At 48.1% G+C, this 27,521-nt stretch overlaps 1 protein-coding gene across 22 annotated transcripts in view; it reads left to right on the top strand.

The window, feature by feature from the left end:
• The window catches only part of LOC122209048 (tigger transposable element-derived protein 1-like), a 35,662-nt gene extending 9,841 nt beyond the window's left edge, over positions 1–25,821 (top strand). For 10 of the 22 annotated variants that reach the window (XM_042920627.1, XM_042920624.1, XM_042920625.1 and 7 more), the window contains 7 exons: positions 840–1,114; positions 4,192–4,271; positions 7,404–7,518; positions 14,391–14,536; positions 23,037–23,236; positions 23,731–23,900; positions 24,060–24,705. The gene's annotated coding sequence lies outside the window, so the exon portion shown is untranslated. Of the gene's footprint in view, positions 1–839; positions 1,115–4,191; positions 4,272–5,804; positions 5,845–7,403; positions 7,519–10,809; positions 11,442–12,977; positions 13,173–14,390; positions 14,537–23,036; positions 23,237–23,730; positions 23,901–24,059; positions 24,706–25,183 lie in introns of those variants that run through there. The other 12 variants (XR_006197425.1, XR_006197424.1, XM_042920608.1 and 9 more) reach the window with 10 other exon arrangements.
• The last annotated feature ends 1,700 nt before the right edge of the window (positions 25,822–27,521 follow it).

The following is a 27,521-nucleotide window of genomic DNA, read 5'->3' as shown; positions in this document are numbered from 1 at the left end:
TCTGCCGGTCTCAAGGACCTGTCAATGGGCTATAGGCAGTAAGGGAATTTAATTTTTCATTTGCCTTGGTTTCCCACATCACCATGGCAAGCACTTAAGCCCCTTTCCTTTGTTCTTGGGTAGCCAGGAGTGTCCGAGGAATATTACACATATTCCACCTGGGGGCAGGGGGCAGTATGCCAGCCTGTATTTTGCCCTTAGCTTGCCCTATGCGTCCCCATCACCCTACATCACTCTTCCTAGTGTCTGGAAGATTGTATCCTTCACTTGCTCTGACCCTCCCTGGGCACAGACCCTCTGCTAGTTCCCACCAGCACTTCTGTTTGGCTGTTGGTGGAGTTCTCTCAGTTCACTGAGATATGGCATATCCATGCCCTCTATCTCCAGGAACAACTCTCGTACCTTTACCTAGCCTGATATGAGCTACTGTAAACTCCCCCTGCAGGGGTGGGTTCACTCTCCTCTTGACCAGATTCCCAGTGCCAGGTGTTCTCTTGAAGGCACAGATGGGGAAGTTCAGGCTGGAGATATCCCCTACCAGGTTGCCAGCTAGCCAGACTTAGGGACAGTTTCTGCAAGAGGAAGTGACCTCGAGGGTATGGGTGGCTGGAAGGGCGTGCATGGTCTGTGGCCCTGATTGGGTGGGCATTTGTCCCAGGAAGACAGTGTGTGGCCTGAGTGAGTGCAGGTGAGACCAGCTTCCCAAGGTCTTGCCATGGCAGTAGGCCCAGCACCCCTCAGTCAAAAGAGCTTGTGGTCATCAAGAGGGAGGATGATGAGGCCACCTCATGGGATCCCGAACCTCTCTCTAACCCTCAGCCCTCCACTCTGCTGTCCAGGCTTTGTAGGGACCCCTGACAGTGCTTCTGCAGCTTCTGCTATGAAGAGGCAGCAGGGCCCTGAGAGGCCCTGGCCAGGCTATGAGATCTTTGCTGCTGGTGAATGAGGCCTGAGTCACACTCCAAGGAGCAAATGATGGAGCTGTTAGTGCTGGAGCAGTTCTTGGGTGTGTTGCCACCTGACACCCAGGTTTGGGTGGAGTCCCAGTGCCCTGAGAGTGCTGAGGAGGCTGTGGTGCTGGTGGAGAGCCTTGCTCAGATGATGCAGGAAACTGGTGAGCCACAGGGGCCCAGGGGCCTGGTTGGGAGGCCCAGGGGCTGGGGGAGTGCAGAAGGGGACACAACCTACCACCCTGACCCAGTGTTCTTATCACTGGGAAGAAGACTCAAAAGCTGCAACATGTTTGGAGCATTTTGTAGCCTGTGAGCCTCCCAGAGATGTGAGCTTGACATTGGCATGACATTTCACCCTCTCAGGGTGCACCAGGCCTCCTTTCTCTTCCTTCTTTCCTTACTCAAAATGTCACTGGATGCATGCCATGTTCCAGGCATCTAAGTCAATCAAGGAAGGAAACAAGCAAGGTTTCTGCCCTATTGGAACTTGGTCTGTTTAGAGAGTTGGATAGTGAGACCACCAGTCATAATTAGGGTATCCTGTTTTCTCTGGAGGGGGTGGGGCACGCGGAGGTGAACAGAGATTGGCCTCGCCAGGGATGGCTTTGCAGTTCATGCCATGTGACATCTTCACTTTGGGCAACATGTGTCTGTATGCCTGTGGGGAGGGGATAATCACGAAACCGGCTGGAGAGATGGTTGGATAGGATGCCATCATTCATCCTGGCATTTGTTCACTCATTTGCTCACAGATACCTGTGCAGTGTCTTTTGTCTTCTTGGTCCTCCATATCAAGAGGTAGAAAACCTAGTGATGAAAAACAAAAACAGGTTTACTAAGTTATAATTTGCATACAAAAAAAGTATACAGTCCCTGGGTTTGGTATATTTGCAAGATTATATAACCATTACCATTGCCTCATACCATAGTTTAAACATCTCAGAGAAACTGTGCCCATGAGGAGTCACTCCCCATTTTACTCCTAATGCCTTGGCAAACACTAATATTTGTGTCTCTATGGGTTTGCTTACTCTGGACATTTCATTAAAGGGAATCATATGATAGGTGGCTTTTTATGACTTGCCTCGTTCATTGAGTGTAATGTTTTCAGTGTACATTTATGTTGTGGCATGTAATTATCTCAGTTTTATGGTTAAATAATATCTACTATGAGTATATCACATCTTGTTTATTCATTTATCTATTAATGGACATTTGGGATGTTTGTGCCTTTTGGCTATTATGTATAATGATGCTGTGAATGTATGTGTATGTGTTTTTATGTGGACAAATGTTTTCATTGCTCTTGGTTATATACCTGGGGGTGGAATGACTGGTGAGGCTGTTTGACCTTTTGAGGAATGCTAACATACCACTCGTTTTAACAGAGAGGATTTTAATGCAAATAATTTAACAGGTATTGAAGGAAGAGAAAAGTATAGAAAAAAGGTGTCATGGCTGTAGGGACTGCAGGGAATAGTACCCTCCTACAGATGTAGGCACAAAGGGAAGAGATTGGAATTGAGACAACTAGAAACTGAAAAGAGGGCCAGTGCTGGGTGGTGCTGGGCTCTTTGAAGGGGACATGATGAAGCTAGTTCTGTACATGCTGGAAAGGCTGCAAACTGGATTCACTTACTGTTAAGGAAAACCTTGATAACGCAGGTTTTCACCTAGGCATGAATGTGAGGTGCAGGCGAGACATTTTGGATGAATGTGTCTGTAGTTTTTGTGGGGTGTTTGCTTGTGGTACTGTGCTCTTTTCTAAGCCTGTTGCTGGTGTTTTGAGGCGGGCTGTCTCCTGACTGTTTGCCTCCTCGTTAGAGGTCTCTTAGTTCCAGTTCCAAGCTTCTCACTGAATAGATGCTTAGGTGATACACACTATAAAAAGAGATTTTGCAGGGCACCTGGCTGGCTCAGTCAGAAGAGCATGTGACTCTTGATCTTGGGGTCATGAGTTTGAGCCCCACACTGGGTGTAGAGATTACTAAAAAAAAACTTAAAAAGAAGAAAGATTTTGCATTATCACATTGTGGATGTTGGAATAGCAGCCTACTAGTAGGTCACTAAATGGACTCAGGCCTGGTACTCATGTGGATCTTGTGGGATGTGCATGGTTACATCCATTCATCCTTGAAATAACACAGTTTCAAGTTTGCCATAGTTCACATTTACATGAAGACTCCTGCCTTTGCTCCATGCCCTTACCTGGTCTCGGCCTACTGCTGGCCCCTCCAATGCCCCCACGTGAGAGAGGGTAGGGGGGCTGGCCCTTGCTTTCTCTGGGTGGCCTTGGAGATGATTGTTGTGATGCTGTCAGGGATTCCAGAAGCCAAATGTCTCAAACTATTTCCTTGGCTGTCAATGTCAAGGTATGTGATTGGGTCCCTAAGACCACTTTTAGTCTTAATGATATGCTGGAAGGAGTCTCAGAATTCAACAAGGCTGTTATACTCGTGATTATAGTTTATTATAGCGAAAAGATACATATTAAACTCAGCAATGGAAAAAGGTGCATAGTCTGGGAGATAGTGGGCATAAGTTTCCACATGACCTTTCCCAGGGTAGTCACGTGGACAATGCTTAATTCTCACAGCAATGATATGTGACAGTGTAGCAGCCAGGGATGCTTACCCGAGTTGTGGCATCCAGGGTTTTTACTGAGGGTCAGTTACATAGGTATGGAGTATACTAACCATAGTTACTCAGTCTCAACTCCTCCCAGAGGTCAGGTTGGTACAATGTGGACCAGGGTCACCACTGTAAGTCACATTGTTAGCATGAACTATCTGGTTTGGCCTAAGTCCTTAGGTAAACAGAGATACCTTTAAGAGGCAGAATATTCCAAGGGCTTAAGAGGTTACCTTTCAGGAGCAGGTCAAGGGCCAAACTTTTGGAATGTGCAAGGTTTGGACAACCCAGGCCTGCTGAGTCAACCCTTTCCTGAACATCTGGCTGCAGCCAAAGGAAGGCTCTCATGACTGTTTCCTTGGTGTTTCAGTGATTTGGGTTTCAGGGGCCTTGGATGTACTCTTAAGGTATGTATGTGTATGTGGACCAAAGGAGGAGGTGCATGTTGGCCAGGGCAGGGTGTTCTGTGTGATTTGGATGGCAGTCCTTGTTCTCATTCAGCTCAGAGTCCCGGGCCAGCATCTGGGTACATGTTAACTGCCTGGGTGCCTGACCTCTGTGTCCTTAGGGTGGGGCTGAGGGCACTAACACTTTCCTCTCCCCTCAGTGCTGGCCCAGTCTCATCCCGAGGACCAGTGGTCTGGAGACCTGGCAGAGTCAGCCAAACTCTTCACAGATGGAGCTCAGGTGAGCTGTGAAGCTGTGAGTCTTTCAAAGTCAAAGATGCCACATCTTGCTGACCACTCCCCACCCCCACAACCTTCCCTTACCCCAGACCATGGAGGGTCACTTCAGCAGCTGTGCTCAGCCTCCCCCCACCTCCCCTCACCCCCAGGCTTGGCCCTGGAGCCTGCCCTGCAGCCTCCTTCAGCTTCTGGTTGTGAGTGTGGAGTCTCCCCAGGCTTATACTGTCTGAATAGTGGAGTAGGTGCTTGTCTTGAAGTCTCAGGTCCCCAGTGCCCAAACCCAAAGACACAGGAGTAAGTCTGGGACCAGATGAGGTTGCCTGGTCTCTGCTGCTTTTGGGTATGGCTAAACATTGCCATCAGGAAAGCCCGAATCTAGGTTTTTATTGTTGGCACCAGTTCATAATTTATTTTTTATTTATTTTATTTTATTTTTTTATTTTTTAAAATTTACATCCAAATGAGTTAGCATATAGTGCAACAATGATTTCAGGAGTGGATTCCTTAGTGCCCCTTACCCATTTAGCCCATCCTCCCTCCCAGAATCCCTCCTGTAACCCTCAGTTTGTTCTCCATATTTATGAATCTCTTCTGTTTTGTCCCCCTCCCTGTTTTTATATTATTTTTGTTTCCCTGCCCTTATGTTCATCTGTTTTGCCTCTTAAAGTCCTCATATGAGTGAAGTCATGTGATTTTTGTCTTTCTCTGACTAATTTCACTTAGCATAATACCCTCCAGTTCCATCCACGTAGTTGCAAATGGCAAGATTTCATTCTTTTTGATTGCTGAGTAATACTTCATTGTGTGTGTGTATATATATATATATACACATATATATATACACACATATATATACATATATACACACATATATACATATATATACATATATAATACATATATATACATATATATACATATATACATATGTGCACATATATACATATATAATATATATACATATATATATATATATATATACATGTACACCACATCTTCTTTATCCATTCATCCATCGATGGACATTTGGACTCTTTCCATACTTTGGCTATTATTGATAGTGCTGCTATAAACATGGGGGTGCATGTGTCCCTTCGAAACAGCACACCTGTATCCCGTGGATAAATGCCTAGTAGTGCAATTGCTGGGTCGTAGGGTAGTTCTATTTTTAGTTTTTTGAGGAACTTCCATACTGTTTTCCAGAGTGGCCGCACCAGCTTGCATTCCCACATAATTTATTTATTTATTTTTATTTTTTTATTAAAAAAAATTTTTCAAAGCATTTTATTTATTTTTGAGACAGGGAGAGATAGAGCATGAACAGGGGAGGGTCAGAGAGAGAGGGAGACACAGAATCTGAAACAGGCTCCAGGCTCTGAGCTGTCAGCACAGAGCCCGACGCAGGACTTGAACTCACAGACCGCGAGATCATGACCTGAGCCGAAGTCGGCCGCTTAACCGACTGAGCCACCCAGGTGCCCCACATAATTTATTTTTTATTAAAAATTTTTTGTTTGAATATTTTATTTTCAAGTTATCTCTACCCCCCACATGGGGCTCGAACTCACCACCCTGAGATCAAGAGTTGCATGCTCCTCCCACTGAGCCAGCCATGTGCCCCACCAGTTTCCGGTTTAAAACAGCATTAGAGACTGTTAAAAACTGAGAACAAACTAAGGGTTGATGGGGGGTGGGAGGGAGGGCAGGGTGGGTGATGGGTATTGAGGAGGGCACCTTTTGGGATGAGCACTGGGTGTTGTATGGAAACCAATTTGACAGTAAATTTCATATATTCAAAAATAAAAAAAAATAAAAAAATAAATAAAAAAAAATAAACCACAAAAAAAAAAAAATAAAAAAAAAATAAAACAGCATTCGGTAGGTCCAGAGGACATATCTTTGGGCAGGACTGACTGCATCGGCCTGTAATGGGGGTTGAGATTCTTCTCCTGTGTCTGGGGTGCCTTGGCTGTGCCTCCTAGGTTGGCTTTGATCTTGGCTTTGCTTCTCTTGGGTCCCCACCCTAGCAGGCTTCTCCTCTCCATTTCTCTGTCCACCACTTGTCTTTGCCTGACTTCCCCAAAGTGAGTTTTCTCTTATTAATTTAGTCATAGTTTTTGTTGCAAAGAGATAGAAGGCAATACGCTGATTGTTATCAGTTTATCCTCCCATTATGTTTTAAATCTAACAATGTAACATATATGCATTATAAAGTAATTCAAATCTTAACAAAATATATAAAGGTCAAGCCTCACACCTGATCTGCCTCTTTGGAGATGGCCACTGTTAACCTTTGTGTGTCCTTCCTCCCTTGTTTTAAAATTTTTTTTTTAACGTTTATTTATTTTTGAGACAGAGAGAGACACAGCATGAACGGGGGAGGGGCAGAGAGAGAGGGAGACACAGAATCTGAAACAGGCTCCAGGCTCTGAGCCATCAGCCCAGAGCCCGATGCGGGGCTCGAACTCACGGACTGCGAGATCGTGACCTGAGCCGAAGTCGGACGCTTAACCGACTGAGCCACCCAGGCACCCCAATTCCTCCCTTGTTTTAAATACACATATGCAGCATACACACACACGTGTGTGTGTGTGTGTGTGTGTGTGTGTGTGTGTGTGTGTGTGTGTGTAGGTATATAGACACTTCTAAAGAAAGCCCCATTAATGCTCTGCACCTGCTTTTTCACTCCATCTCCCGTTGGGGACCCTTCCAGTGTCAGAAGCAGCTTGACCCTTCCCTTTTAGTGGCTTTTTAGGAGTCATTTATCTTGTCCACCCCAGGACACACACACCTGTCCTAGCTGCCACTCCTCTTTGCCTCCTCTGCCCTTATGGCTTTTCAGCACATGGATGTCCTTGGATCCCCTGCTTTGGTGCTGAGCACTGTGGAGGGCTGTTTCACCTTCAGTCCTCATGGTAGCCCTGCATGGTTGTCTCTTTTGGGCAGGAAAGGAAGCTGAGGTGTTTTGTGACAAATAGCTGGCCTTCCATTCCTTGGTCAGGCTTGCCTTGAAGTGGAGGGACCTTTTGGTCCTTGGGCATTGTACAGTCTCCCAAGGGATGGCTCTGCCCCATGAGATAGGGACCAAAGCTTGCTTCTGTGTCACAGGGTACTTGTGTGTTTGTGGTCCTAGCAGTAACCCAGGGGCTTCTCCAGGAGGAGAGAGGGTGTTGCTCACAGACATGGACTGAGCCCACATGGGAAGGAGAGCAGATCAGCCAAGGAGCATGCCCAGGGTCTCCTGCCAGGTGAGTGGGCCACACCCTGGCCCTCCCCACCCCTGACTGTCATTCCTGGAGCTTCCTGAGAGACTGCAAAACCTGAGAACTCCTACAGTTGCCCTGTCCACATGTACCCAAGCTGGGCTCAAGAGACTTTCTGTGAGTCACTGACATGCTGGTTGCTCTTGGGCATAGCCAGGATGCTTCACTGTGAAACTCCAGTCACAAGTCAGTAGTGCAAAGCTCAACTGTGAGAGATGCTGTTCCTGAAAGAAACTGGTCGGCCTTGTTGTGGAAGGCTACTAGGGAAATGAGTTTCCCTACTGCCTCTAGGCCCCTTGCCTGATTCCACAGTAGCCTGTCTGGGTCATTTTACCATGCCCATGTATAGTTGACCCTTAAATAGAATGGGCTTGAACTGCCTGAGTCCACTTATACGTGGGTTTTATTTTATAAATAGAGTATACTTCAGTAAATGTATTTTCTTTGTGTTTTTTTTTTGAATTTTTTTTTAACGTTTATTTATTTTTGAGACAGAGAGAGACAGAGCATGAATGGGGGAGGGTCAGAGAGAGGGAGACACAGAATCTGAAACAGGCTCTGGGCTCTGAGCTGTCAGCACAGGGGCCCGATGCGGGGCTCGAACTCACAGACCGCGAGATCGTGACCTGAGCCGAAGTCGGTGCTCAACTGACTGAGCCACCCAGGCGCCCCTGTGTTTTTAATAACATTTTTTTCTAGCTTTATTGTAAGAATACAGTGTCTAATACATATACCAAATACGTGTTAATTGACTGCTTATGCTGTTGGTAAAACTTCCAGTCAACAGTAGTTAATTAGTGATCACGTTTTTGGGGAGTCAGAAGTTATAAGTGGATTTTCAACTGCTTGGAGGGGGGTTGGTGCCCCAACCCTTGGTTGTTGTTCAAAGATTAGCTATTCCCTCTAGCAAAGCAAAACAACAACAGAACAAAAACCATGCATTTTGATATCCTTAATTACGTTGTTCACGGTCTCTGCAAGCTCAGAGCCATGAAATGTGTTTATTCTAGCAGGACAGCTTTTTGTTTTCCTCCTTGGATGCCTGGAAGCTCAGAGTTCAGTTTTATGTACAGTTGTTGTAAATTTTTGTACCCTGCTACAATGTGCTGAGTGCCCCCCACCACTCCCCCATTACTTTCTGATTTCTGTGTTTGGTCTGACATCAGTGTGTTATGTATTGTATCACACTGGATCCTTCAGGAGGTGGGTTGAAGTGGGTGATTTGGAACAGTGTGCCCATTGGGAGGCATTGTTGTAAAGTGGTAATGGGTTTTCAGAAGCTTGCTCCATTACTGAGGGTAAGTTAATTTAGTCTATGGGACCAGAGTTCATCCATTGCTCTGTGGCCAAATGAAAGAGATTTATCAATGGTCTTTAGCAGGTTTTATCCAAACTTGTCTGCACTTTCCACGAGTAAAATTTTCTTCCCATTTTACAGAGGGTCAGGGCCAGGGTGGCAGTGGCACTGAAATCAGCAGTCACAGGGTGGGAACACACTTATTCTTTAGCTGTGTCTGGAGAGAGTGATGCAGACAGAGCCTCCTCTACCATTTCTGGGCTGAAGATCTCTTTGAAGAGACCACCCAGCACAAGCCAGTGCCCATGCACCAAGTGGGACCACAAGGCTATCAACCTGCAGGATAAGCTTGAGGTGTTGTGGCTCTTTGAAGCCGGAGAGAAGCTCAGCAGAATCAGGAATGTGCTGGGGCTCTCCACCTCCACCATGGCTACCATTCGTGACAACAAGGAGAAGATCCGAGCCAGTTCCCAGGTGGCCACACTGCAGGCGGCCACCAAATTGACGCACAGCTGCAGCCTGGTGATGGAGAATATGGAGTGGAAGCTAAGCATGTGGATCAATGACCAGGATGAGGTCAATGTGCCCATCAACATCATGCTTCATCCAGGAGAAGGCTTGCAGCCTGTTCGAGGACCTCAAGTGGGAGCAGGGCGTGGGTGCCCAATTGGAGACCTTCGGGGCAGTTGTGGGTGGTTTGCGTGTTTTAAGGCATGCCAAAGCCTGCATGCCTTGGGGTGGGTGGTGAGGCTGGGGGCTGCGAGGCCATGGGCACAACTGCTGCATCTGTGTGCAGATACCCTGCCCTGCTTCAGAGAGTGATCCAGGAGGGTGGCTACACACCATGGTAGGTGTTCAACGTGGATGAGACTGGGCTTTTCTGGAAGCGACTGCCTGACAGGACGTTCCTTTCCCTGGAGGAGAAATCAGCCCCTGGGTGCAAAGCTGCCTGAGATATCCTGACGCTGCTACTCAGTGGCAGTGCGGCTGGCGATCTCATTGAAGTTGCTGCTGGTGTATCCCTCAGAGAACTCTCACACCCTCAAGGGCTTCTCCAAGCCCAACCTGCCTGTGGTGTGGTGTTCACACAAGAAGGCCTGGGTGACCATGAGCATCTTCCAGGAGTGGTGTGTGCACTTCTTCTGCCCAGTTGTGGAGAGGTTCTGTGCCCATCACTGCTTGTCTTGGACAGTGTCCCTGGCCACCCTGGGAACCTGGACAACCTCTCCGACCATGTGTGTGTGGAGTACTTGCCCAAGAACACGACGGCCCTCATCCAGCCCAAGAACCAGGGCATTGTTGCCACCTTCAAGGCCTGCTGCTTATGGAGGGTCTTCTGCCTGTTGGCGTTGAGGGTGGGAGGCAGGGACCAGCAGTCTGTGGTCTTTGACTTCTGGTGAGTATACAGCATCCTTGATGCTGTCTACAACATCTCTGACTTCTGGGAGGAGGTCCCACCAGCGACGCTGAGTAGGGGGTGGAGAAAGCTGTGGCCTCAGTGCGTCAAGCGGGAGGCCAGAAGGCTGCATGTGGAAACTCTGCTACAGATCCGGCAGGACGTCCTGGCACTGACACATGTTGCAGGTTTCAGAGAGGTGGCAGAGGCAGATGTGGTTGAGTTGCTTTAGAGCCCTGGGGCAGACCTGTCCAACGAGGAACTGATTAGCAATTGGATGCTAATTGTCACCCTGTCCTGTTCTCTGAAATGATGCTGTGCCCCATCTGATTGGTTGGGGAGAGAGAGGAGAGACTGGTGGGTGAGCTAGAGAGGTAGAATACTCACCAGATCTCCAAGCCCCCAGCAAGGGGCATCCTCATGGCTGCAGGTGTCCCTTGGCCAGAACTGGATGCTAATTCTTCCTTTCTTCTTGTCTCCTCCCCTGGTCTCTCTGCCTTGCACTCCTCTCTTTACCGGTTTCCATTTGATACCTGCCATGCCCTTTTGACTTTCTTCTCCCTGTGGACACGGCTCATTCCAGACAGTGGTGGCATTTGGAGAAAAGGCCGTGGATCCCACAAGGGAATGCTGGGGGCCACCCATTGCTCTGCAGACGGTGACCTTTGGGGATGTGACCTGTTTGGGTAAGGATGCAGATTTTGGGGAGTGGGTTGGCCTTATTGCTGGACATATAGGCCCTCAGGTGAGTGGTCTGTCTCCAGCTATGGGTTCCTGCTGCAGAAGGTCTTTACTCAAGACTACCTTCTTTCCACAGGAGTAGGGAGATGGAGGGCTGCTCTAGAGGACTGGTTATTGTTTAAATTTGGCCTGAAGGTTTTGCTGTCAAGCCTAGATGCCCACACATCTACCATCTGCCTTCTGTACACACCTGTGCACACCTGGCGGGCATATGTCCAGACTCCAGCTCATATTACATACATGAAATGAGTACTACCTGCTGGCTGGACCTATCACACCTGAGCAGGAAATTCTTCTATCCCAAAACTTGGGCCATCTTGGACACCCAGAGCTCTGGCTTCTCCTGGGAGTGGCTACTGTGGGTGTATCTTGAGATCCCAGGGTTGCCGGTCAGCTACTCCCATTTGGGTGTCTGCACCACTCAATGTAGAATCAGAGTCAGATGAACAACAACAACAACAACAACAACAACAACAACAACAAAAATCAGAGTCAGATGAAAGATTGATTTTATTTTTATTTTATTTTTATTTATTTATTTTTTAATTTTTTTAACATTTATTTATTTTTTGGGACAGAGAGAGACAGAGCATGAACAGGGGAGGGTCAGAGAGAGGGAGACACAGAATCGGAAACAGGCTCCAGGCTCCGAGCTGTCAGCACAGAGCCCGACGCGGGGCTTGAACTCACGGACCGCGAGATCATGACCTGAGCCGAAGTCGGCCACTCAACCGACTGAGCCACCCAGGCGCCCCGAAAGATTGATTTTAAACACCATTTTTGGATATGTTAATCAGATAAGGGAAGAGTCACTTGCTGTTAGTTTGCCATGGGGTGTGGGGCATGTGGCCCATTTCCATTTAGGAGTCCAAGCCTGCTGGTCAGTGAGTGCCCAACTGCCCCGGCAGGGAGACCTGGCTTAGCGTTTTTGGTAAACTGTGCCTGCATTACTTTCCACCTGGTATTGCTCCCCACTGTTATCACAGCTCCCAACTGCATCCAGGGAGGATCTTGGGTGTGATGCCAAACAGTTTTATCATTGTTTTGACCTTTTGCTGTCTAAAAAGAGAGAAGACAATTCCATGTATTTCACAAGTGACAAGTACAGTGAGATCATTGAACAAGTGAAACATACCAAACTACAAAAGAGGAAGTCTACCCTCTTGCTCCACTGCCTGAAGTGATTTGTTATCTGTATTGGGAACAAGGAAATGCCAGTTATCCCCCTGTCAGAGGCAACATGAGCTTTTGCTACTGTATTAAAAACAAGAACATGTATGCACATGTATTGCTACTGTATTAAAAACAAGAACATGTAGCACATGAGGCCCATGTTAGCATTGGGCACGGAGGGAAGCCTAGGATGCTGGCAGAGCTAAAGAGATATAAGAATGTGACACGGGAAGCCATACTCCTATACTTGAAGCTATATGCAAATCCTGTCAGCAGGAGTTGCATCCTCTGAAGAAAGGTATGTTGAAGACTGATGTTTGTGGAGACCAGGAGCCAGTGCCAGGTGGACCTTATTGACATGCAGTCGCAGGCCAACGGACAATTCAAATTCATCATGGTCTACCAGGGACACACAACCAAATTTGTCCAGTTGAGGCCTCTGACCAGCAGTAGTGGTGCGGACGTGGCCAGATGTCTGCCAGACATCTTCTGCATCTATGGGGCCCCTGCTGTTCTCCAGTCTGGGAATGGAAGATACTTTGCAAATGAGGTGAATGGTGTATTTAAAGGCACACGGAGTGGCTTAACAATCATGACCAGAAAGCACTATCTGAGCCAGAGCCCAGGCAGCCTAGAGAAGGGCCACCAACACATGGAGAGCATGCTTGTGCCTGGTTCACACAGAGGGGACCAGCACTTGGATCCTGGGGCTGCACTTTGTCCAAGTGATGAAGAACAGAATGTTTTTTGTTGTTTTGTTTTATTTTTCATTTTTAAAGATTTTATTTTAAGTAATGTGTATACCCAATGTGTGGCTCGAACCCACAACCCCGAGATCAAGAGTCGCACGTTCCACTGACTAAGCCATCAGGTGGCCCAAAGAACAGATTGTTTAACTGGAGCATCTGGGGCTCACCTTATGAGGTGATATTTGTTTGTGACATCAAAGTAGATCTATCAGTGTCCTCACTGTCCAGTGGAGCACTCGGCAGGCTGGAGACAGAAGAGGATCTGGAAGAGCTGCTGCAGAGTGTAAGAATAGATACTCAGGGTCTGAGAATGAACACGGTGGCCTCACTGTCTCCTTGCTGGAGGTGCCAAGAGTGGTGTATGCCCTCTGGGCTGTGGGGAAGCCCATGTACGTGAACCCTGCATGACACATGTGTACGTGTCTGTGGCAAAGACTCTGGGTTTTGAGAATGTGGAGACTCAGGCGTCCAGGAGAGCCTTGTTGCTTCCCTCAAGACTCCCATTTAAGAAAGTGAAGTTGGACTCTGTCAAAGCACTTTCTGGTCCTGGTATTGGCGACACTGGCAGAATTTCCATCCTGGATTTAGACAGGGAAGGCTGAGCTCAGAAACGTCCTGTGTGTGATCCTTTCCATCAAAGATGGGCAGTTTTATTGATTAGGCAACAAACTAGGAACGATTGGGCAGTTTTTCATGAGGAGACAGTTCACGATGTTTTCAGAGGCTTCGGTTTCCATCAAGGAGGTCTCACCTGAGGAATGGTCCCTGAGGGAACTCTCAAGGGTCCTGTCTGTCACTGGCAGGCAGGGACACAGGCAGTGTGTATGTAAAAGTCAAGTGTGGGACCAACAAATGTCCCTGCAGAGCCTCCCAGTTTCCTCTGTTCCTCCAAGTGTCATCTCAGTTTCTGCTGTAATTAATGACCAGATGCTGATGAAGTTCTCTGCAGCCCTCCTCTCTGTGAATCAGAAACTTCTGACATGAGGAAACTGGAACCTGAGCCTCTGCCTCACTTTGTTTGCATTGTTGTACTGATCACCAGATGGGCTTTATCTGTGGTCAGGGGTTGGTTGACTTCAGCGTAAATGTGTTCAATAAAGAACTGTTTTTATTTGACTGTGTATATTAGGTTCTGTCTAGAGTTTGCTTCATCAGGACATATCTGTGGGTTAGAGCTAGTAGGGACAGGAGGAGAGTGGCCATAGCCAGTATCTGGGAGGAGATACATGGGTAATAGGACCAGGCAAGGGATGAATATGGTGTTGGGACAGGGAGGAGAGGCTCAACTCCTAGCTTCAGTGAGGAGGATCCTGTCCCTGGAATGTGGCATCCAGCTAGAGATGGAGCATGGCTTTCCCGGGAGGAGACTCATGGCTAGAGGTACAATGAATAGGGCAGGTGGCTCATGGAAAGGGTGAGCAGATCTTGGCTCCAGGGATCCCTGGACTTGGCTTTTGCTATGAGCTCCCACTCCCCCAGTCTCCTTTCTTCTTTCCTTCAGATATCCAGCCAGAAGAGAGAACTCTGTGGAACTTGTGAGCCTATAGGAAGGTAGTGTGGGCCTCAGAGGAGGACCTGAAGATAGAGGAAGTTCCCATAAAGTCCATCAAAGTGAGGATCTCCATCTTCAGCCAGATCTGGAGGCAAGTGAGTAGGTGCCTGCCCAACCCTTCTTTCAGGTGCTCATGTTGGGCTCTTGGACCATGCCATGAATCAGCAGGCATCCTTGCCTAGAGGAATGCAGGGAAACATCAATGTTTTAGGGAGTGCAGGTATTCTGGAGGCATGGAAAGGCATCTACCACAGAAGGCTTCCTGCAAGAGGGTGAGTGAGGCAGTGAGTTGAAAATGGGTACAGGAGAAGACGTGAAGAGAGAAATTTCCCACATTCATTGCATTAGAAAAACTTCCTTCTGGTACCAACTATGTTCTTGAATAAAGAATGTTTTCTGATGAGGGACTTTCCCACATTTATTAGGATCTTTTTGAGCATGAATTATGTCATGTTTCAAAAGGAGAATGGTTCCCTGGCTAAAGGCTTTTCCATGTTTACTGCATATACATGGTTTCTTTCCATTTTGAGTTCTGCAGTGTCCAAAAAAAAAAAAAAAAAAAAAAAGGGGGGGGGTGGGTGGGGGCTGAGCAGGCACTTCATTTGTTGCCACATTTACTGTATTCCCAAAATTTCTTCCCTGAGCTGGCTGGGCATCCCATGTCAGAAATCTCTTTCCTGTAGGTATGGTAGTCTTATCTACACAGGAGTGACTCTGTATGCTGGCAGCCTTTCTGTCTGTCACTAATATCCAAGAGGTATTTGTCACTTGACCCAGATCTCTGTCCTTGTTTGCCTTCTGCACCGCCCCCCCCCCCGCCCCCCCTCACCCTGACACTCTCAGGCCTCATTCACCTAGATATCTGGGAGATAGTTCTTGCTGAGTAAGGATGAGTTCTTACCCTAAGTGTCCTCTTTGTGAAGCCTCCAATCTGGGAGATACAAACCATTAAAAAGTCTCTTGAGTACTGTGCTGGGAATTAATATGGCAATCATGAGATTGGGGTAATAAATCAGAACTTAATGCCTGCTGATGTTCATTATTATGTTATTAAAATCCACACTTAGAATAGTTTATATTAGTTAAATGCTTTCTATGGGCTAGACACATTTTCTAGCACATAATGTGTAATTAATTCACACCACTACCTTCAGAGGTAGGTCACACCATTATCTCCCTCCTATAGATGATGATATTGATGTAATTGCCAAAGGTTATATCACTGATAAAGTACAAACAAAAGCAGACTGGATGCACAGATGTTGCTTTAAAGTACTTCATTTCACAGAGAAAACCCAGAAATAACCCAAATGTCCAATGGTTGTAACATTATATTTCATAGAAATGTTGAAAATAATGTGGCCTAATTAGATGCCCACTTTTATGTTAGGTTAAAGTAACAGACTACAGACCACAGGGACGCTTGGGTGGCTCAGTTGGTAAAGCATCCGACTTTGGCTCATGATCTCGTGGTCTGTGGATTCATGCCCCGCATTGGGCTCTGTGCTGACAGCTCAGAGCCTGGAGCCTGCTTTGGATTCTGTGTCTCCCTCTCTCCCTGCCCCTCCCCTGCTCATTCTCTCTCTCTCTCTCTCTCTCTCTCTCTCTCAAATAAATATTAAAAAAATTAAAGTGGCAGACCACAAATTACTTATATGTACAATTTTGTTTTTATTTTTGTTTAAAGTTTATTATTTAGAGAGAGAGTGAGAGCAGGGGGAGGGGCAGAGAAGGATGGAGAGAGAGAATCCCAAGCAGGTACCACACTGTCAGACCAGAGCCTGAAGCAGGGCTCGATGTCACGAACTGTGAAATCATGACCGAAGCTGAAATCAAGAGTTGGATGCTTAACCGACTGAGCCACCCCGATGCTCCTGTAGGTACACTTTTAAAAGTCCTTTATAAAAATGACAATAGCTCAACTTCTGGGGAAGATGGTGGAGTAGGAGGATTCTAAGCTCACCTCATCCCATGGATGCAACAGCTAACACCCACATCAGTGTAAATAACCCAGAAAATGACCCAAATACTGGCAGAACAGGCTCTCCACAGCTAAGTGTAGAGAAGAGGCCACACTGAAGAGGGTAAGAGGGGTGGAGATGTGGTTGGGAGCCAAACTGACCTGTGAGACTGTCTGCAGGAGGAAGAGACACTGTGGGCAGGCACAGAGAAGGGAGAGAAACTGACCCTCACAATAGTCGCCCTAGGCTTGGGAACCCACACAGGAGAGTTGAATTCCCATAACGTTTGGCTTTGAAAACCAGAGGGTCCTAATTTCGTGAGTTCTTACAATCAGTTGGGCTTAACATCTGGGACTTTAAAAAACAGTGGTTTTGGCTCTAGGAAAGGTGGAGGGTGAGAGGAAACTGAGTACTTGCCCTTAAAGAGAGAGCGCAACAAACAGTTCCACTGAGATACAGCATAGAAACAGCAGTTTGAAAAATGCCTAGTTTATTAGGGAGGGAGGTTTGCTTACCAATCACAGAGATATGCTGGAGGGGCCGAGATCTTTGGGAGACTTCAACAACAAAAGAACTGTCAAGCACCATTTCCTTCCCCTGCCCCCCAGCCTAGATACATGGACACCTGAGGGAACCAGCAGAGCATGAACCCTCTCCACCTAGCTTGTCAACAGTGTGCCCTATCCCCTATGCTCTTCTGTGGATCCACCCCCTCTATCTCAGCCTAGGCAGTTTTCTCGGATAGCTGCAGGTCCCCTCCCGCAGCAGCACTGTGCGGACTTTGCTGGCACTGTGCACCCCACCTCCATGCAGACCTGTCCCCTCCAGCCTGATGGCAGGAATTTTCAAAAGTGTCTCCAGAAGACAGGCATAGACCTTGCTAATACTGTGCACCCCACCCCCATGTTCTACTGTGGACCTGCCCTCATCAGGAGTCCATTCAAAGCAGTGCCACAAGCCTGGCAGTGTGCAAATGGCCCCGACAGGAGCCACCACCACTCCAAAGTGACTTCTGAACTGGGGAGAGGGGAAGATAACCACACAGACTAGTCAGATTGCAGCCCCAGCAGTGGGCTGGGGGCAGACATCTGACCTGACAGTAGGCAATGTCCCCTTCTCAGGGAACAGGACAGATAGCATGCCCTGCAGTTTTGTGCTACTGCAGCTCTAGCAAGTGCCTGGTCTGACTCAAGTCTAGCCTAAGGTAGCTCCAGACTGGCTCACTAACAACATAGAGACCAAACCCTGCCCACAACAGGCAAAGGGAGCCCTTGCAGATGACCAGACTGAAGGAAAAAGTGGCTCAGCCACAACAGTAGGACACATGCAACACATAGATACCCCTGAAGCACCAGGTTCTGGTGAACAGGGATAATTGCACTGCAGAGCCCCACAGGACCTCTTCTTCATAAGGCCAATACTTTTTTTTTTTTAAATTTTTTTTCAACGTTTTTTATTTATTTTTGGGACAGAGAGAGACAGAGCATGAACGGGGGAGGGGCAGAGAGAGAGGGAGACACAGAATCGGAAACAGGCTCCAGGCTCTGAGCCATCAGCCCAGAGCCTGACGCGGGGCTCGAACTCACGGACCGCGAGATCGTGACCTGGCTGAAGTCGGACGCTTAACCGACTGCGCCACCCAGGCGCCCCTTGGCCAATACTTTTAAGAGCAGGGCACATGCCTAACTTTCCTAACCCATAGAAACAGACACAGAGAGTTAGTAAAAATGAGGAGACAGAGGAATATGTCTCAAATAAAAGAACAGGACAAAATCCCAGCAGAAGAGCTAGGTGAAATGGAGATAAGTAATATGCCCAATAGAGAAATTAAAGTAATGCTCATAAAGATGGACGCCTGGGTGGCTCAGTTGGTTGAATGGCCGACTTTGGCTCAGGTCATGATCTTGCAGTTCGTGGGTTTGAGCCCTGCATCGGGCTCTGTGGTGATAGCTCAGAGCCAGGAGCCTACTTCGGATTCTGTGTCTCCCTCTCTCTCACTGCCCCTCCCCTGCTCACGCTGTCTCTCTCTCTCTCTCTCAAAAATAAACATTAAAAAAAAAAAGTAATGGCCATGAAGATACTGGACTGGAGAAGAGAGTAGAGGACCTCAATGAGACCCTCAACAAAGAGATAGAAAAAAAGAACCAATCAGAGATGAAGAGCTCAATAACTGAAATTAAAAATATACTAGAGGGAATAAATAGTAGACTAGAGGAAGCAGAAGAATGGATCAGCAACCTGGAGGGCAGAGTAGTGGAAAGTAATCAAGCTGAACAGGAGAGAGAAAAAAGAATAATGAAGAATGAAAATGGATTAAGGGAACTCAGTGACACCATCAAGCATCATAACATTCACATTATAGGGATCCCAGAAGAAGAGATAAAAGAGGGCAGAAAATATATTTGAAGAAATAATAGCTGAAAACTTCCTGAATCTGGGGAAGGAAACAGAAATCCAGATCCAAGACATACAGAGGGCCTCCAACAAAATCAACCCAAGGAGGTCCACATCAAGACACATAGTATTAAAATGGCAAAAAATGATAAAGAGAGAATTCTAAAGGCAGCAAGAGAAAAGAAAACAGTTATCTGCAAGGGAAATCAATAAGGCTATCAGCTGATTTTTCAGCAGAAACTTTGCAGGCCAGAAGGAAGTGGCATGATGTATTCAAGATGCTGAAGAATCCCCGTCCCCCCCCCCCCCGCCGCCCCCCCCCCCACTACCCTGCAACCAAGAGTACTCTATCCAGCAAGGTTATCAGTTAAGTGTCTGACTTCTCGCCATTCCCGAGTTCAAGGCTTATGTTGGGCTCTGTGCTGACAGTTCAGAGCCTGGAGCCTGCTTCAGATTCTGCGTCTTCCTTTCTCTCTGCCTCTCCTCTGCTCATTCTCTCTCAAATATGAATAAATTTGAAAATTAAAAAAAATGTAATCAATATGCCAAAGTGGCACATTTGGGGTGACCTACCCTTGGCCCCTACACCATCCTGTGACACTCCCACATCCTAAATAACTTTATTTTAGAGGATTATGATTTACTCTTTTGGATGTAAAAATGCTTGGGTTTTGACAAATGCATAGTGGCAGGTATAAATCACTCAAATACCATGGAATACTTCAAACCCCTACCACTTGATCCTTTTATCATCTCTAGTTTTGCCTTTTCCAGAATCCCCTATGAATGGGATCACATAGTATGTAGCCTTTTCAGACAGGAGTCCTTCACTTAGAAGGATACAGGTAAGGTTCATCCATGTCTTTGTATGGGGTGATGGTTCATTTGCTTTTATTGCTGAATAGACTAACAGGAGAAAAACAAACAGAAGTTAACTTGCATATGTCCTGTATATGGCAGATACGCAGGAAAACGGAGTAACTCCCCGATGTGGCCCAGTCCTCACCCTAAATGCTATCTTCAGCTAAAGACCAAAAGATTTTGGGTGGTGGGAAGGCAAGTTTAGTGTTGTTGTCAGGCAAGCATAGTAAATGAGGGTATGGTTGTTATGAGGATTTAAGTGTGTGTCTTCTCTTTTGGTAAGAGTTTCTTGAGATTTAGTCGTTCTTCTGTTCTAAAAGGGCGACACCCTTATTGTAGCAGGATTCTCACAGGGAGTCATGACACTGAGGCTTTTCTTTCCAGGAAGCACTTTATTCCTGCTGGCACCGTTCAGTTGGGTTTGTACCGGAAGAACTGAGCCCCGAACACCACGTGGCCCCCCTGTACACCACCCACCTGCATGCATCCACCCCCATGCATACATCCACCTGGCCCCCTGCATGTACCCACCTGCACCCTGCATGCACCCACCTGCCCCTCTACACACACCCACCTGCCCCCTGCCCCACTGCACGCACTCATCTGCCTTCACTCCACCTGCATGTACCCACTCACCCACCTGCCCCCCTGAGCACATCCACCCCTCTTTCTGTACATCTGCACACAGATATTTGCCCCCCTGCCCCCCTGCACAGTTGTGTGCCCAGTACCACCCAGCATACACCCACCTGCCCCACTGCCTCCCTTCACACATTCACCAGCCCCTGTGCCTGCACCAACCTGCCAACATACATGCACCCACCTGACCCCCAGCCCTTCTCCATGCACCCGTGTGCCCCCTGCATGTATCCATTCACCCCGATGCCCCCTTCCTGTACCCATCTTCCCCCCTGCACCCACTCACCCACCTTCACTCCCCCTGCATGCACCCACCTGCCCTCTTACATGCACCCAACCACTTTCACCTCCCTGTGCACACCCACATGGTCCCCACATGCACCCACCTACCTCTCTCATGCACAGCCCTACCTCACTGCCCCTCTCTCCACACCCACATGTCCCTGCATGCACCTCTGCCTCCCTGAACCCACCCATCTGTTGCCCCACATGCTCCCTCCCACTCCCTGCATGCACCCACCTGCCCCTGCCTCCTTGAACACATCCACTGGCCCCCCTGCACGTACTCACTTTTCCCCTTCACGCACACACCTGCCCCCCTGCGCGCACCCATCCATCTTCAGTTCCCCTGCATGCAGCCAGGGGCCTCTGTCTTACATTTTCCTAACATAAGCCAGGATTCATTTTCAGCTCCTGGGATATAGTCTCTGAGATGTTGGTCTCTTGTCTTCCTGGTGTCATCACTGAAATGAATTACTTTCTTGTGTCATTTCCACTCACATCTCTGCCTTTGGATTCTGTCGGCATCAAGTGCCCCCACCCGGTCTGTTGGTGACCCTGGATTGGAGACCTTACACCCCCTTACCCCTGTCACAGGACACTGCAAATTGCAAGGAAGAGATGAGGCCGAGCCCTCCTGGGGAGACCCGGTGCACTGGCAGGGAAGGACCCCGGGGCACCACCTCCCAGGAAGGAAGAACGGGTGTCTAGGCCTACAGCAGGTGCAGCTGAGCCACTGACACCCTGAGAGGCTGCACAACAAGACTGGAGCCAGGGAAGCTCTAATCCAACTTGGAACATGAAGAGGAGAATTTCCCTCAGGATCTTTCTGGATTCAGATCCTACATTGCTGGAGGTTTACCTCAGAAGAAAGCCCAAGAATGGAACTTCTGATTTGTTGTCCTGTAATGCCCTCCCTGGAGGGAAGGTCTGCATGAGTGACAAGATGGTTCTTCCACGCGGCTGTGGGCAGCTGTGGGACCTCCAAACAGGTGCTGCTCTGCCCTCAGCGGTGTCTCTGCTCTGCTCCTGTCCTCCCTTTTCCTGGTGTCTGTGAAACAAGCAGAGAAATGGAAGAGCCGGTGAAACTTGGAAGAAGCCGTGTGCCTTTACATTCTTGGGACCGTCAGACCTGATGCTCACGGGATTGCTACTGTGATTGCGGACAGAGGAAACACCTATGGACACTAAAAGGCTGTTGGCATGAATCATTACAAACGGTCACAGAATCTGCAGTTTCAGGGCCTGGATCAGGTTAGGGTTAGCCCTCCTGAGACACACCAACATGTCTAATGGCCCCTCTGCCCATAAAGGTTCACGGTGGCTGGGAAGTCATCGCTTCCACCCGATGGATGGTGACAGTACCTCTTGAACCCACCTGCTCAGAGCAGCACAGGTGGCAGGGACCCGTTTCCAGCCTGGCCTCCCTACCCCACACAACACCTGCTCTCCAGCATCTTCCCTGTTTCTGAGCCTCTCATCTCTTTCTGTCTGCCTTCCATCCCCTGTCCCTAACTTCCTGCCAAGTATTCCTATAAGCCAGCAGTTCAGCTCGGGGGTGGGGGTGGGGGAAGTGGGTGGCCAGGAGAGCCTCACCACACTCAGTGAATTTCAGGACATTCTGGCTATTTCCTCCCAGGCCAAAAGACTGCCCAGCTCCCTGGAAGCATCCTGGCTCTTTACTGACAATGAGGCAATGAGGGCACTGTTGAAATCATCATTATTTTAAAATAACAAGTATTGATGAGGATGTGAAGAAGAAGGAACCCTCCTGGTGGGAATGCAAACTGGTGTAGTCACTGTGGAGAACAGCATGAAGAGTCCTCAAAAAGTTAAAAATAGAACCATCTGATGGTCCATAAATCCCCTCCTGGGGATTTACCCGAAGGAAAGGAAATCGCTGTCTGGAAGAGATCTCCTCACCCCCACATTCATGGCAGCATTGTTCACAATGGCCCATCATGGAAACAGGTTAAGTGTCCATCCAGTGAGTGATGCATATATGAATGAATATTGCTCAGCTGTAAAAAAGAACAGGCAGATCTGGAGGACGTTATGCTGAGTGAAATAAGCCAGACACACAAGGAAAAGGCTGCGTGGTCTCACTTACACGTGGAATCTGAAACAGGCAGAAGTTGAGTCTTACATGTGTGGAGCCCCAGGCACCCCACTCAGGCCTGCCGGGGCCCAGGGAAATCAGCAGGGACCCACTTACCAAGCACAGAATCGTGCAAAACAATACATGCTGTAGCTTCCATCTGGGCATTTCTGTGTTTTGGATGCAGTGGTAGGTGACCCCAGCAAAGTCTAGTTCCGTGGTTCAACCTCAGCTGCCCTTGGCAGCATACATCCCTGTGGCTCTCTCACCAGCCTTGCCCTCCCCAGAGAAGCTTCTAGATGTTGGGAGGGTGTCCTGAGGATGGAGGGCCAGGCAATGGATCTGCTGCCTTTGCTCCAACAGGGCCCTGGACCCCCAACAGCCCGAGATGATTCTCTTTGCAGTGGCCCCAGCAGCCCTCTGAGATGCAACGCAACGTCCCCGGTCAGCAGGGGCAGCCACCATACTCCTCAGTGATCCAGCCCAGGGCCCATCAGTGCTTGTGGCCAAGCCTTGGGCTGCAGAGGCTGGAATGTGGCCTCTGAACAGCCTGCTGTGCACAGGTCAGGCCCTGTCTCTGTTTCTCTCTCTCAGTCTCTGTCTCTGTCTCTATCCCCCATGTGGTCTCTCTGCTGGGTACCCTCACAGTCCAGCTTGTCACATGGACACTACGTGAGCAGGTGTCCCAAGAGAAGCAGGTACAGCTGCACGGCCCCTTCAGTGGGAGCCTCAGGAGTCCCATGGGCCACAGAGCCCACCTGGGGAACTGTGGGAGCCCAGGGAGAGGTCGACTGTCCAAAGCCCAACCCCCGACCACCCCAGGACACAGCTGCCTGGCCAGATCCCCTCCTGCCTGCAGGTGGCCTCCACAATCCTCAGGGTCGGTGGGCAGTTTCCCACCTCTCTTCCATCTGGATGTGACACCCTCCAGGTCCCTTGTCTTCCATGAGTGTGCTGTTAGGTGGGTGGGGTGGTTCTAGATATGGCTTCTAATTCCAAGCAGGGTCTATGTTCAGATCTCCTAAATAAGTTCAAATCTCGATTCTGTTTGGATTAGAGAAGGAAGAACATGAAAATGTGAGCAATGAAGCCAACAATAACCCATCATTTAAATCCTGCTTCTCACACTTGTCTTGGAAACAAAAGTGATCCAAGGAATTCATGCCCAGTCTCCACCCAACAGAACCCTGCTGAGGCATCGATGGCCTTGCAGATCCTCTCCAGCAGGTAAGATGAGGCCAGGTGGATGCAGGCAGGGCCGGCTGCAAGGACAGCTTCTCCGGGAGCTCCCCAAAGTGGAGATCAGCCCGCACATGGGACTTCCGGCTAATCTGGATCAGAACCCTGTGCCCATGTGTCTGGGGACTCATCTCCACCTATCTGCAGGGCCTCCCAGGCTGGTGTGGTTCCTCCACCAGAAATGTGAAATCTTCTGTCACCATATACATTTGGGAAATGCCAGGAGCATCTCCTTGGGATTCAGCCCCAAAACGGATGGGCATGCACACTGGGCAGGACCGAGCAGCGGAAGCTGAGTGCCAATGTGAGTGTAAGTGGTCGGGCCACCTGGCAAGCATCTGGCAGCTTCCCCTGGAGGGAAGCACTCACCTGGCCTATTAACCGGGACAAATGAAAATACATGCCCCCCACCCCTGCTAAAGCCACCTGCCCCTGTTTGGACAATCACCTGTCTGGACAAGGAGGCCAGCACGTCCTGCATGTTGGTGGCGGGGGGGACCTCAAGCCCCGGGGTGTCAAGGGCACAGCGCTGGCTGCCATCCACCTCTGCCCACTGGGAATGCTCCGTGGAGGGGCCTCTAACCAGACTTGATAGACAGAACATATAGACTGCACACTTTTGTGTGGGACTCTTGACACTCAGAACCATGTCTCAGAGATTCATCTGTTTCCTGGCGTGAACCCTTCATTTTCTGTGGCTGAGTGGTGTTCTACCATGTGAACACTCCGGGATTCCTTTGTCCGCTTGGATGGTTCTTAATTTGAGGTTACAATAAAGCTGCTATGAGCATTCTTGCACACGCCTTTTGGTGAACATCTGCCCTCAGTTTTGCTGGGTAAACACTTAGAAGAGAGACTGGCAGGTTAGAGGGCATGTGCCTATCTGCGTCGAATGGTGCTGCTGAACCGATTTCCAAAGCAGCTGTACCATTTCTTGCCACCACCAGCTGCTTCACATCCTCGCCAGCACGGGGTATTGTCAATTTAAAATTCTAGTGGGTGAGTGGTTTAAAAGTACGTTTATTACAGTGTTAATTACACTAGAGCATTGGGGGCAGTTCCTAATTTGGCACTCCTATCTATTTCCCCTTCCTTAATGTAGTATCCTTGTAGCTGGGCTCACGGTCACTCAGGTAGCGACTGCACGTCCCAGCTTCCCTTGCAGCTGCAAGTGGCCCCGTGACTAAGTTCTGGTCAGTGGTATGTGACAGAGCTGATGCGTGCCACTTCCTGTCCCACTGAATCTGTGAGCATGTCCTTCCTTCCCACAGATGCCACGCTGCCCACAGTCTGCCTGTCCACCTCTGGCAATGTTATGTTAGAAGTAAAGAGACGTCCACCTTCATTAAGCCACTGCATTTCAGGTCTCTTTATTATGGCAACAAACCATGGCCCCAAAGGATGAACTGTGATTGGACATTCACCTGTGGCTCTAACACAGCGACACCTCTGCTGGTTCTGCCTGCTCAGCACCATCCTTCCACCAAGATGTTGTTCCCACCCAGCCCTGAGGTTCTGTGAGGTGATGGACACACCCTTCCCAGGCACAGGCAGGTGGCCCAGGTCTGAGTGGTCATGGCTCCCCATCCTGTTCAGGGTTATAAGTTCACGGGTTGGACATGAGACCCAACTGTAGTCCTCCCATGAGACTCTCAGTATGGTGAGAGAGAGTATTTGTCGTTATTGTGCATTGTGGCGGGAGAGGGAAACCAACCCCAAGCAGAACCAGAGGCAATCAGAGAGAGGGGAGGAGGAAGCCCAACAATGGCCTCTCAGCCCCTGGGTCTAGCTGTACCTGCAGCACCTTTAGATGTAAGTGATCCACGATTGTGAGCTGAATTTCTGTCACTTGCAACCAAGAGTCCCATCTCTTTCCCCAATAATAATCATGTTTGGGAGTGATTTTATATAAGCATTGTGCTAAGAGTGTATATAAAGTCTGGAGATACCCCTTAAAATGTTAATTCATTTTTGTTAATGTTTATTATTTATTTTGAGAGAGAGCATACGTAGGGAAGAGGGGCAGAGGGAGGGAGAGAATCCCAAGCAGGCTCTATGCTCAGTGGAGAGCCCGATTTGGGGCTTTTTCCCATGACTCTGGGATCATGACCTGAGCTGAGATCCTGAGTTAGACGCTTAACTGACTGAGCCACCCAGGCACCCATAAAATAGTAATTCTTAATCTGGAGAGAGTTTGGAGGCTCTATCCAGATAGAATCAATGGGGTTTTGAACTGTGCAGGTCTGCTTAGATGTTGATTTTTTAAAAGTTTTTTTTTGTCTGGATTAAAAAAAAATCATACCATACAGTCCTGTAAATATGTTTTCTCTTCCTTATGATTTCCTCAATGACATTTTCCTTTCTCTGACTTACTTTATTGTAAGAATTCAGCATATGATGCATACAACATGCAAAATACGTACTAATTGACTGTTGATGTGACCAGTAAGGCTTCTGCTAAAAAGTAGCTATTAGCGGTTAGATTTGGGGGAAGTCATAAGTTATTCATGGGTTTTTGACTGCCCTAACCCTCGTATTGTTTAAGAACATATTAATATTGGTACATATAACAGATCATCATTTTTGGAAGGAATAAAATTAAAGGAGAAACAATAGTTAGCAGAAAACCCCCAAACCCCGTCAAACCAGCGAGTGAATAGGCATTAGCATGAAATGCACAGCTGACATGTAATCTCACCAGATGTTGACATGAGACAGATGGTTACTGTTCTTGTGTCTTTTGTGTAAGTTTTGACAGATGTGCACACCTGTGAGACCACCTCCACAATCCAGGACATTTCCTTCACCCCCAGAGTCTCCTCATGTCCATTCAAAGTAACCCCCTCACCCCTTGCCAGACAAGTTCACATCTGCTTTCCCTCCCTGTCCACCAGCTTTCCCTGTTCTTGACTTTGGGGTCGTGGGACGGGACAGTCACTTTCTGCAGGACATCTGAACTTCACTGTGATGCGAGGGGACGCACATCAGCGATTTGCTCATGTCTGTGTGGTCTCTCATATGCACGGTCCTACCTCTTGTTTATTCATTTACTAGTAGATGGACACTGGGTGGTTTCCATGTTTGTGATGGTTGTAAATCAATGCCTTTAACTGTGAACAGTACGAGTTTAGAAAAAACAGATGCTTATTATTTTCTGAAAAAAGTAAATTATGCTCATACCACACATAGAAATTAGAATAAAGGATAAAGAATCAATATTTCTTTAGAGTCCCACTACTCAGTTGTAACCACCAGGCTATTTTGCTGTGTTTCTTCCCCAACTGTGTCATGTGCGTGTGTGTATGTATGTGTGTATATAAAATTGTGAAAATTGGGAAAGTACAACTGTAATTTTGGTTCTTGTCTTTTATAATGAACATGGTTGTCTTAGTGTGGGTTTTCCGGGGAAATGTAACGTATAACATTTATTACAAGGAATTGGCTCACAAAGTTATGGAGGCTGGGAGCCCCCTGACCTGCAGCCTGCCCACTGCAGACCTGGGAGCTGGTGATGTGTGTATGTGTGTGTGTGTGTGTGTGTAGGGTGTGTGTGTGGTGTGAGTGTGGCGTGAAAGTGGACTTGTGTGTGTGTGTAGTGTGTGTACCTTT

This window comes from Panthera leo, chromosome E2 (assembly GCF_018350215.1).
Source record: "Panthera leo isolate Ple1 chromosome E2, P.leo_Ple1_pat1.1, whole genome shotgun sequence".
Taxonomy (NCBI): Eukaryota; Metazoa; Chordata; class Mammalia; order Carnivora; family Felidae; genus Panthera; species Panthera leo.
This window is presented reverse-complemented; position numbering and strand designations above follow the sequence as displayed.